The sequence below is a fragment of the Corvus kubaryi genome, unplaced genomic scaffold (genome assembly GCF_017639235.1).
Source record: "Corvus kubaryi isolate FWS band 111438036 unplaced genomic scaffold, C.kubaryi_AGA036_p1.0 37396, whole genome shotgun sequence".
Classification (NCBI taxonomy): Eukaryota; Metazoa; Chordata; class Aves; order Passeriformes; family Corvidae; genus Corvus; species Corvus kubaryi.
Window position 1 is genome coordinate 706,177 of NW_024581135.1, and position 9,365 is coordinate 715,541.

The window sequence follows — 9,365 nt, forward strand, 5'->3', positions numbered from 1 at the left end:
TTCACTGCAATATTAATAACTTCTAAACAAAGTCTAGACAGAGCAAGCCAGAGTGCTCTGGTGTTTGCTGAGAAAGCTGAAGGAGGAGAGAGTATGTAGATCTGAGTAGATACACACCCTCCACAGTGACCCTTGAGTACGTGACAGGTACTGCCAACCCCATGGCAAAGGCACACCAGGAGCAGCCCGTCCCCAGTCACAGGGCCACCAAATCCTTATCCCAACACCACATCAGATCTGCTCCTCAACGTCTCCTTCAGCTCCCCACCCGTCCCATCAAACTACTGCTACAATCCCAGCAGCTTAACAGCACTCCCTCCTGCCTTCCAGGCAGGAATTGTCCAGCCTGCCCTACCCTGGGACGATGGCGGAGCGACGCCGGGCAGGCAGGAGCAGGGCCCTCAGCGAGAAGCAGCAGCACAGACAGGGATGGGATTAAGCGGCTCGAAAGCAGGGTGGCACTTTATCACCCAGCTCCTGAGGGCTTGAAACCAGCCCTATGTGGGTCAGGCAAATTCTTAATAGACCCAGTGTTCGGATCCTGAATGACCAATTTGCATGGGACTGACCTGAATCTTAAGCAGGCACAGCCCACTCCATCTTCCCGGCCCGCGGGGGCTCGAGCCGCGATAGGGACAGCATCCATCCCGCCTGGGGATCCCACCAGCGCTCCGGGCCCTCCGCACACGGGGACACCCCTGTCCAGGCCACACATTCCCCAGCAGCCTCCAGACAACTGATTTAGCACCAATAAAGCTTAAAGCAGAGGCAGACAATGTGTGCAGCCCTATGCCAAGACTGGAGCACCAGCAGACTTCCCATGCATAGGGAGCAGCCCTGGGGCCAGGAGCAGGGAGCCAGGGCAGCTCCCCATCCCAGGCTGGGCAGGAATGGCCCTGGCAGCCTCCCCTGACATTTGTCAGGACACAAACACACAACCAGGGCACTTCACTCAACTGCTCGTGTACCTGCACATGCCGTACACAGAGACATGTTCCCAGGCTGGAATGTCTCGAAGGAAGAAATTCCTCCCTGTGAGGGTGGGCAGGCCCTGGCACAGGGTGCCCAGAGCAGCTGTGGCTGCCCCTGGATCCCTGGAAGTGTCCAAGGCCAGGTTGGACAGGGCTTGGAGCAACCTGGGAAAGTGGGAGGTGTCCCTGCCCATGGAACAAGATGAGTTTTAAAGTCCCTCCCAATCCAAACCTTGACCTCATTCCCTGAGCACTTTGCCTGCAGCATCCTCAGCATGGCGGAAATTCCCCACACATTTCTGGCACAGGCATTCGATGCAGAGCTGTTGTGTGTACAAACTTTATGTAAGGGATCGTGTACAGAAGGCCAAGACTTGCAGCTTCCCACGAGTTTTTCCAAAGAGGGGCATTTATGCTCTAGGAGATTCCCACCATGACAGTCTTTCTTGTATCACATTTTCCATTTACTTCTTACTATGGTCGCAAAAAGATCAACTTCGTCTTTCCTTTGTGCCATGACAGAGAGGAGGGAAAGGGAAAGGTGACAGACAAAACCCCAGCAAGGAAAGCTCCTGGGAAGAAAGCTACTGTGGAGGCCTGGCCTCAAAGGCTACAGCACCTCTGTGAAAACAGGGAGGAAGACTAGGGATAGTCACAAAGTTGTACCACAGGATGGAATCCAGGACAGCACAGGAAGTAAAAGAGCAGCTGGAACATTCCTGCTGCACTGGAGGAGCTCAGACAATCGGCATCGCTCCCATCCTGCCTGCAGCCACGCGACATGGACGGCGACAGGAGTACTGCACACGCACCAGCCAGCACTGTGGGACACACACACCCCTCTACCCAAGGCTTCCAGAAGTCAGGAATGACAGCTCTGCTCTCTGAGGAGAGGTTGGTTGCAGTACCAGAGTAGTTTCACACCCCTCGTGCAGCAGCAAAGGAGTCGCTTCGAGAGCCTGAAACCTTCCAAGGGCTTGTGCTGGAACACAACAATCCAGGGAGCTGAAAAGGACTAAATTAGCATCTTCCAAGGAGCCATCTCACATGTCTGCAGAGATGCTGCCTTGCAGGAAAACAAAGGGAAGTGTGCCCTTTCCTTGCTGTATGAGCTCAGGAAGAAGGGTGATGGCTGAAGCACAATCCCTGTCCATTCCTGTTTGGAGCCAGGGTTCCTGCAAGCACAGCCAACACTCATCCCTGCTTCTTGTCCCCTGGCTTAGACCTCTCCTGAGGCTTCCTTTTGGACACCAGGGACACACCTGCCAGAGTTACACCATTCCTTTTCATGGAATTCGAGCACAAGGCACACAAACCACTAAGAAGCTCAATGATTGTCACCTACACCAGCTTGCTTTAAAAATGGTTTCCTAGACAGCTCTGAAAGTAATTTATTTTTGTTTTTCAAGGAAGAAAATCATGGTCTTAAGACTGTAAGTTCTAAGAGGCCTTTTAAACATGAATTTTATCAATACTTGTAAAAAAAAAGTCCCCAAATCCAACACTCCCCTGCATTTTAAAAACTGAAGAAATAATGTAGCTATTTGACATTTATGTCTTTAGTTTGGGATTACAAAACCATTACTGCATCCGCTTGAGGCCATTCCCTCCTGTCCTGTCCCTTGTTCCCTGGGAGCAGGGCCTGACCCCCACCTGGATGCACTCTCCTGTCACACAGAGCTGCTGGGAGCCCTACAAGCTCCTCTACCAATTCAGGCCATAAATATTCCTCTATGTAGATAAATAAAGGACAGCCAGACTTCAGCAGCTCATTAATTCCTGTTCACAGTAAGTCGGGGACAGCAGTGGTGAGCGCCAGGCATGACTGCGGTGGGCACGAAGGTGCAGGCACACAGGGAATAGGGTCAGGATCGCTCCCAGCAGGAGCTGACCCTGTCTCACTGTGGGTACAGCTGTTCCAGCCACGCTGAAGGGACATTAGATGTGCCACAGGGAACAGCTTTCCCACTTTCCTCATGCAGGTAGCAACTCTAACACCCAGGAAGGGGCTTGGTGCCCCTGTACAGGAGGATTTCTGGCCGCAGGGCTCCCCGCTCCTTGCCAGCCCCGGGGTGTATGGCATTAGCTCTCCTCGGAGCTGAGAGCCAATTACAGGCAATTCTCCCGAGAAAGGAACTCTCCCAGGAGACCAGCTGCTCAAATTGCCACATCAATCTTGCTCACCATCCCTAAGAGAAGCTTATTCAGGAGAGAAAGGAAAACAGGGCTTAGCATAAGCCACTCCAGCGCAAAGCCAGACAGGCATTCCAGGCCGGCAGACGGTGCTTTCACACCTGGAACAGCCCAGCTGCATCCCGGGAACCGCGAGCCCCCGTTTGTGATGTCTGAGAAGATGTCTTTGGGTGAGGCTGGGTGAGCTGCGGGCACGGCAGGGGCTGCAGGCGGGCAGAGCCCAGGCACCGCCGTGCCAGGCTGCCCCGGGCTCTGCCAGGGCACGGCACATCCCGGCTTCTGCCCGACAGGAGCAGGCACGCAGGAAACGGCACACGAGGTCACCTCTGGACCGGAGGACGATTTGAACGCTGCCTCGGTGGCCCCAAAGCCGGAGAGAACTCAGAGGCTCCGAGCAGACAGCCGCGGGTTTTTGCCCCAGCTCTGCCCCAGCCGGCTGCGCAAGGCTGCTGCCGGCTCCCAGCGGGATACACCCGAGTGCGGATGAAGGGGGAAGCAATGCAGCCCATGTGGGTCCCAAGAAGGCTGTACCAGGGAAGAGCTCACGCTTACAAACCCCTCCTCTTCCGTGAGCAGGTAACTGAAACCTGCCTCTCTTCCAAGCTGAGATCAATAGCTTGTGACAGAAGCGGAATTTTATTTTAATGAAAATTATAATAGCAACCAGCATGAGAAGCACTGCAGTCAGAAATATGTCATCTTTTCATCACACAAATATTCTGAGTCACCTTTAAAAGCGGCTCAGAGTGTTTTAGTGCTGTCAGTGCCATCTGACACAGTAAACCTGCACGTTAAGCCTTACCCTTGGTTTCAACAGAAGCCATAAATGGCACCTTTGGACCCACGGCCTCACCAGAAGGGTGGGCTGAGGTCCCTGCCAGGCTCTAGAACAAACTGTGGCAGGAGCAGGAGCCCTGGACTGGCATGGGAAGAGCCAGGAGCATGTCACGAGGAGTAGCTATTGCATAGAGTGATCTGTCCAAGAAGTTCAATAACCCCAGGGAACAGCTCCCAGGGAACAGCTGAGCACTGGTAAAGATTCAGAGGGACATTAGCTCAAACTGCTATTAAAGGATTCATGATAAGAAGAAACAGGCTTTAAACTTGAAAGGACACAAAGGGGCAGGGAGAGTAGTCTACACAAAATGGAAACTACGTAAAAGATTTATCAGCGCAAGTTCCTGCTTTCAGTTTCCAAAAGTTAATACAAACCCTAGTCACAGTAGGAACTGCTCCCTCCTTGGTGCCTTCCTCAACCAGCAGCTCAGTCACACTCACGTGGACTACAGCAACGTGTAATAGTCACTCCCAGAGGAGTCTCCCACTCCAGACCCAGGCTGGTGGCCAGCTCTCTGCCTCAGCGAGGTCCCCAGGTGACCCTCCCCAGGTATCAGACCCTGGGCCTGCTGTGTCCATCCTGGGCTCCACTTCAGCAATTAATGCACTGCTTACACTGCTTCACTTTCAACCCCATGTTTCAAACCCAAAAACCTACACAGCACCACTTACACCCTGGTTTTTAAAGAAGGGATGTCAACACCCGTTCTCAGTGGATGCTTCTGAACAGCGCATTGCACACGACAAACCTCTGCCACCCGCAGTCCCCATGAGGCTCACACAGCTCCTGGAGTGACTTGCCTCCTTTACTTCCCGTAATGCCCAGCCCAGCCAGCTGCCAGACTATTGTCTGGATGTTCTTTGGAGTTGTGCAACCCACTCCCACCCGAGGCAGCAGGTGACCGAAGGGGAAGTGCCACAATCGCCAGCATTTCTCTACGCAGGTACTTTCTAATTACAAAGATATGGGGCTGGATCTGAGCAACCCATGGCCAGAGTTGGGGGAAAGAATGAAAGGAATGAAGGAAGGGGAATGGGGGGGAATTGAGCCCCAGAGCCATGAGTTAGAGAGCAAAGCAGGATGAGTATTCCAGCAGAAGTGCGGGGACAGATGGATCGAGGCTGCAGAGCTGCGCCGCAGCAGCGTGAGCCGCCCCGCGCTGCCATCAGACACGGCTGAGACACGCAGAACCCGGTAAACTGGGAGGAGAAACCCAATCTGTTATGTTGCATATCTGTGTGCTTTACGAGGCCATTACCATGGAATCCGGGTGCTTCGCATTCCATCGCAAACGAACACATCTAATAAAGTGAGTCATTCAATGCAAGGCTTAAAAATAGAAAACTTATAATCATCTCCACTACAGTTTGCATAACTTGCCATTGGCGCAGGAGCATTGTCTAATTCCTTCCTTCCCAAAGCTCCTCAGGTAAGTCTGGGATGATGAGAGGCGCAGACTGATGTCCCTCCGGGCTGAGCTGAGAGTCCTGCACTGCTCCTGCCTCTCCAAACAGCTGCACTCCTACGCTCAGCTCCCTCTAATCCAGCTCTCATCCCTCTGGCAGGGCTACTTAGAAGGTGGCCACGGTGACAGCAGCAGCAAGGCCACAGTTAAGTTCTGACTGAGGGTACTTTCAGCCTTTAAAGCTGTACTGTTCTGTTACTGGCAATTTCAGGGTGTGTCAATGCAGGAAGTGGCCAACTAACAAGAAAAAGGGGATGTAACCAGAAAATAGCCCCATTAGGACTCTCTTAACCAGGTCGTCTACCAGCTGTCTCTCGATTGCCTTTGAGCAGCCGGGAGTGGTTAATGTTACACAGGATGTCAGGCCAGAATAACTGAAGTAGCTGAAAAGGAACTGATTAAAGCTTAAACCAGCCCAAGCTGGAGATGCTTCCCCTGCAAGGCAGATCTCTGGTGAGGAACAACACACCCCAAAGAAGGGTTCCAGAGGGTCCCAACACGGCTGACACAGCACAGACACGTCCATCCTCCAGATCCTCTCCTAGAGCCTCCCATGGCCACTCTGGGTTCTCAAACACAAGTTAGGACACTGCAATTAAAGTCATCATCCAGGACCACCTCTCCAACCAAGCACAGGAACATCACCTGCGATATCCAGGCAGCTCACAGTCACGGGTCCCCTCAGCCAGCGCCACCCACAGATCTGTAAGGTCCTGCAGACAGAATTTAAACTCCCAATCCCCCCAGGCCACCCTGTGCCGGTAAGTGGAAGCCAAGCAGCACTTTACCATATGGGGAAAGTCCTTCCCACGCTCCAGTACAGGCAACCAGCTCGGCTCTCATGCCCAAAAGTGGTTGTAGCACTTGTCAGGCACAAAAATAAAGGAGAAACAAAGCAGAAAATAGGTATCCTATCCTCATTCCTCCTCTTGGTCCCGCTGCTTCCAACTACTTCATCTGCCTTCTGTACTCAGACACCAAGATATTCCCACCCGGCATTAGATGACAGAGCAACTGCTGTAAACTCTGTCCTACAAGGAACAAACTTTTTTGGCTCCTCTTTCGAGTGTCTGCATTTTAGCCTAACCACTTCTTTTCCTTCTGTTTCATTACCCTCCCACAAACAAAAAAAATCTTACAGATGATGAGGGGAAAAATCCGATGTGTAAATCCTGTTTGGGATTTCAATAGCAATAGTCTTGCCAGAGACAGTAGCGTGTTTCTGGGAATGAGGCAACACTACAGACAGGGATGGCTGTAATCCCAAAGTCTGTACCTAAGGACTAACAGGAATACAAAGAAACACCAACAACAATAGGTATTTTGAGCTTTCCTACCATACAAACATCACAATATATTTACCCAGATGAAAGTATTTCAATTCCCTCCTGTCCTACTGGAAAGAGTGGGAAGCCTGGTCTCCAGCCTGATCACTGACTAATGTGTGCAGGACGATTTCCATACTTCTGTGTTCTTGTGCCAATGTTGTTTTAACTTAAACAGTTCCAATAGTCATTCTCGCTTTCACTGTTGGTGGGGGTTAATATGGGCCATAAACCACACACACAATACAAAGACTGTAAGCCAGTTACTGTCATTAGAAAGAAATGTTCTTGTTAGATACAGTTAATTTATAGCTGTTGCTCATTGTTTTGATATTCTTCATTCCCCTAATTTTTAATGCAGATATTTGAATAGACAGTCTACCTGTTCAGCTTGATCCTAATGCTGGCACTTTATCCCTGGTTTTCCTTCCCCTCCCTAGTCAAACACTCAAGCGGCAGGGATTAGAAAACAAGGTGTTTTGCTTTTTGCAAGACTGGACATATACCTGCACACACAAACAGGAACCTGCTCAAAAAAATAGCTACAAATTAGGTGAATACTTAGGTGTGGCAACGAAGTAGCCTAGTTTTATATCCTGGGATACAGATTGAGACCTGATAGCACATGCAAATCTAATCCTGGAGGAGGGGCCTGCGTTCAGAATCACTCTGAAATCAGAATACACGCTTGGTTTGAGAAGCTTTGCAAAGCAAATAAAAACAACCCAGTCCAAGGCTTTGGACTCCATCCACAGGATCTGGTTGTGATTTGGGGCAAGTTCACCTGGAAACCCCTTGGAGAGAGAGCTACAAGTTCGCTCGGGAACCTGACTCAGAGAGAACCATTCAGGGATATGGAATGCTTCCAAAATCAATACTGTGATGTTGTGGAAGAGGTCTGATTACAAACTGTCCGTTACGTAATAAAAGCTGTTTCCTAAAGTGAAGCTTTTTGGAAGAAAAAGGCTGCATCTACATCACCAAGAGCTAATTAGTGGAGCCCTAGAGCCCAACAGCTGCTGCAAACAGCTCTGTGGTCTCTGTGCTCTGCTGTGTTTACCCCAAGTGGCTCCAGTCTGAGCCACAAACACCCATGGAGCAGTGGCAGTGCAGGAATCCTTCCTTCCTTAAAGGGTAATCTTCCACTTCTGTCCCATTTGCTTCAGCTTGCTTTTTCTAGCCTTTAATTTTTATTTCACAGAATCCCAGAAACACTGAGGTTGGAAAAACCCTCCAAGCCCATGGAGTCCAACCTGTGCCCGATGCCCACCTTGTCCCCAGCCCAGAGCACTGAGTGCCACGTCCAGGAATTCCTTAGGCACCTCCAGGGGTGAGCACTCCAAACCTCCCTGGACAGCCCCTTCCAAGGCCTGAGCACCCTTTCCATGAGGAAATTCCTGCTGATGTCCTGGCACAGCTCGAGGCTGTTTCCTCTCGTTCTGCCCCTGTTCCCTGGGAGCAGAGCCCAGCCTGTTCCTGTTTCCCACCCTGGCCACCTCTCCCACTCTCCTGAGCGCGCCCAGCGAGGCAGCGCCCAGCGGGTCCCAGGTGGGCGGCAGGGACAGGGATCAGCACCCTCGTGCTCACGTTCTGCACTCCCATCGGCTGCAGGAGCACACCCACGATGACACAGCTAATCCCTGGAAAACCACAGGTTCCAGCTACAACCAGGAGGCCAAGAACGTACAGTAGTTTAGTTAAGCTATACAACCAGACTGTCAGAGCTGTGGTTGAGACTGAAGACACATAGCCCATAAAAAGGGAAAATAACTCCCCAGGTCCCAAACTTTTGTGTGCCAGCACATAAAAAAGCACCAGGGTACAAGGAAGATGTTGCTTAACTGAGCTACTTGGAAATGCCAAGCCCTGTTTTGAAACCATCAACTATGAGTGGAAGGTGAAAGTCACAACTGCAAACTGACAGCAGAAAATGCACATTTCTTCTAAATATTTGCTAAAGCTTGCAGAGACCTGTGTGGAGACAAAGCAGGCAGCAGCAAGGAACCTGTAGGAGCTGTCCTCTGGAAAACTGCTCTGCATGAATGGCCTCTGCACTGACCACATCCTGCCAGCTTCCTAAATTCCTGTCGGGGACAGTCAGCAGGTAGAAATGGATCTCTAGAGAAAATATTATATTATGCAGCGAGGTCTAGTTCACAAAACTGTTATTATTACTGTGCTCCTGTGCACACACATAATTAAGCAAAACAAAATGTAAGTCCATATACATACAACCAAAGTAATGCTACAAATTAGATACAAGGGGTGTGAATCATTTTTCATGCACACTTGTGCCTACTCAAAACTTGCATCCAACTTCAGACTAAGTAAACTGGTAATTGCCTAACGTTAAAATGAATAATATTCTGGTTACTGCTATTGAAGGGGCAATACTGGACTTTGCTTTACATATTAACACTGAAAGATCCTGAAATATCTGACCAAGTTTTTACTGGCTAATCAGTCACTGCTTATCATGGAAAATTCCTGAATGTAACATGAATAAGTAAGGAAAAGGGTAGAAGGGAGAAGAGAAGAGAAGAGAAGAGAAGAGAAGAGAAGAGAAGAGAAGA

The 9,365-nt window shown here is 50.5% G+C and overlaps 1 protein-coding gene across 3 annotated transcripts in view; it reads right to left on the bottom strand.

Annotated features, from left to right (window-relative positions):
* The window catches only part of GPD2 (glycerol-3-phosphate dehydrogenase 2), a 59,167-nt gene that overhangs the window by 48,197 nt on the left and 1,605 nt on the right, over nt 1–9,365 (bottom strand). Inside the window, exon 1 of one of the 3 annotated variants that reach the window (XM_042040852.1) lies at nt 356–433. The exons of the other annotated variants lie outside the window; for them this stretch is intronic. The gene's annotated coding sequence lies outside the window, so the exon portion shown is untranslated. Of the gene's footprint in view, nt 1–355; nt 434–9,365 lie in introns of those variants that run through there. 3 annotated transcript variants of the gene reach the window in all.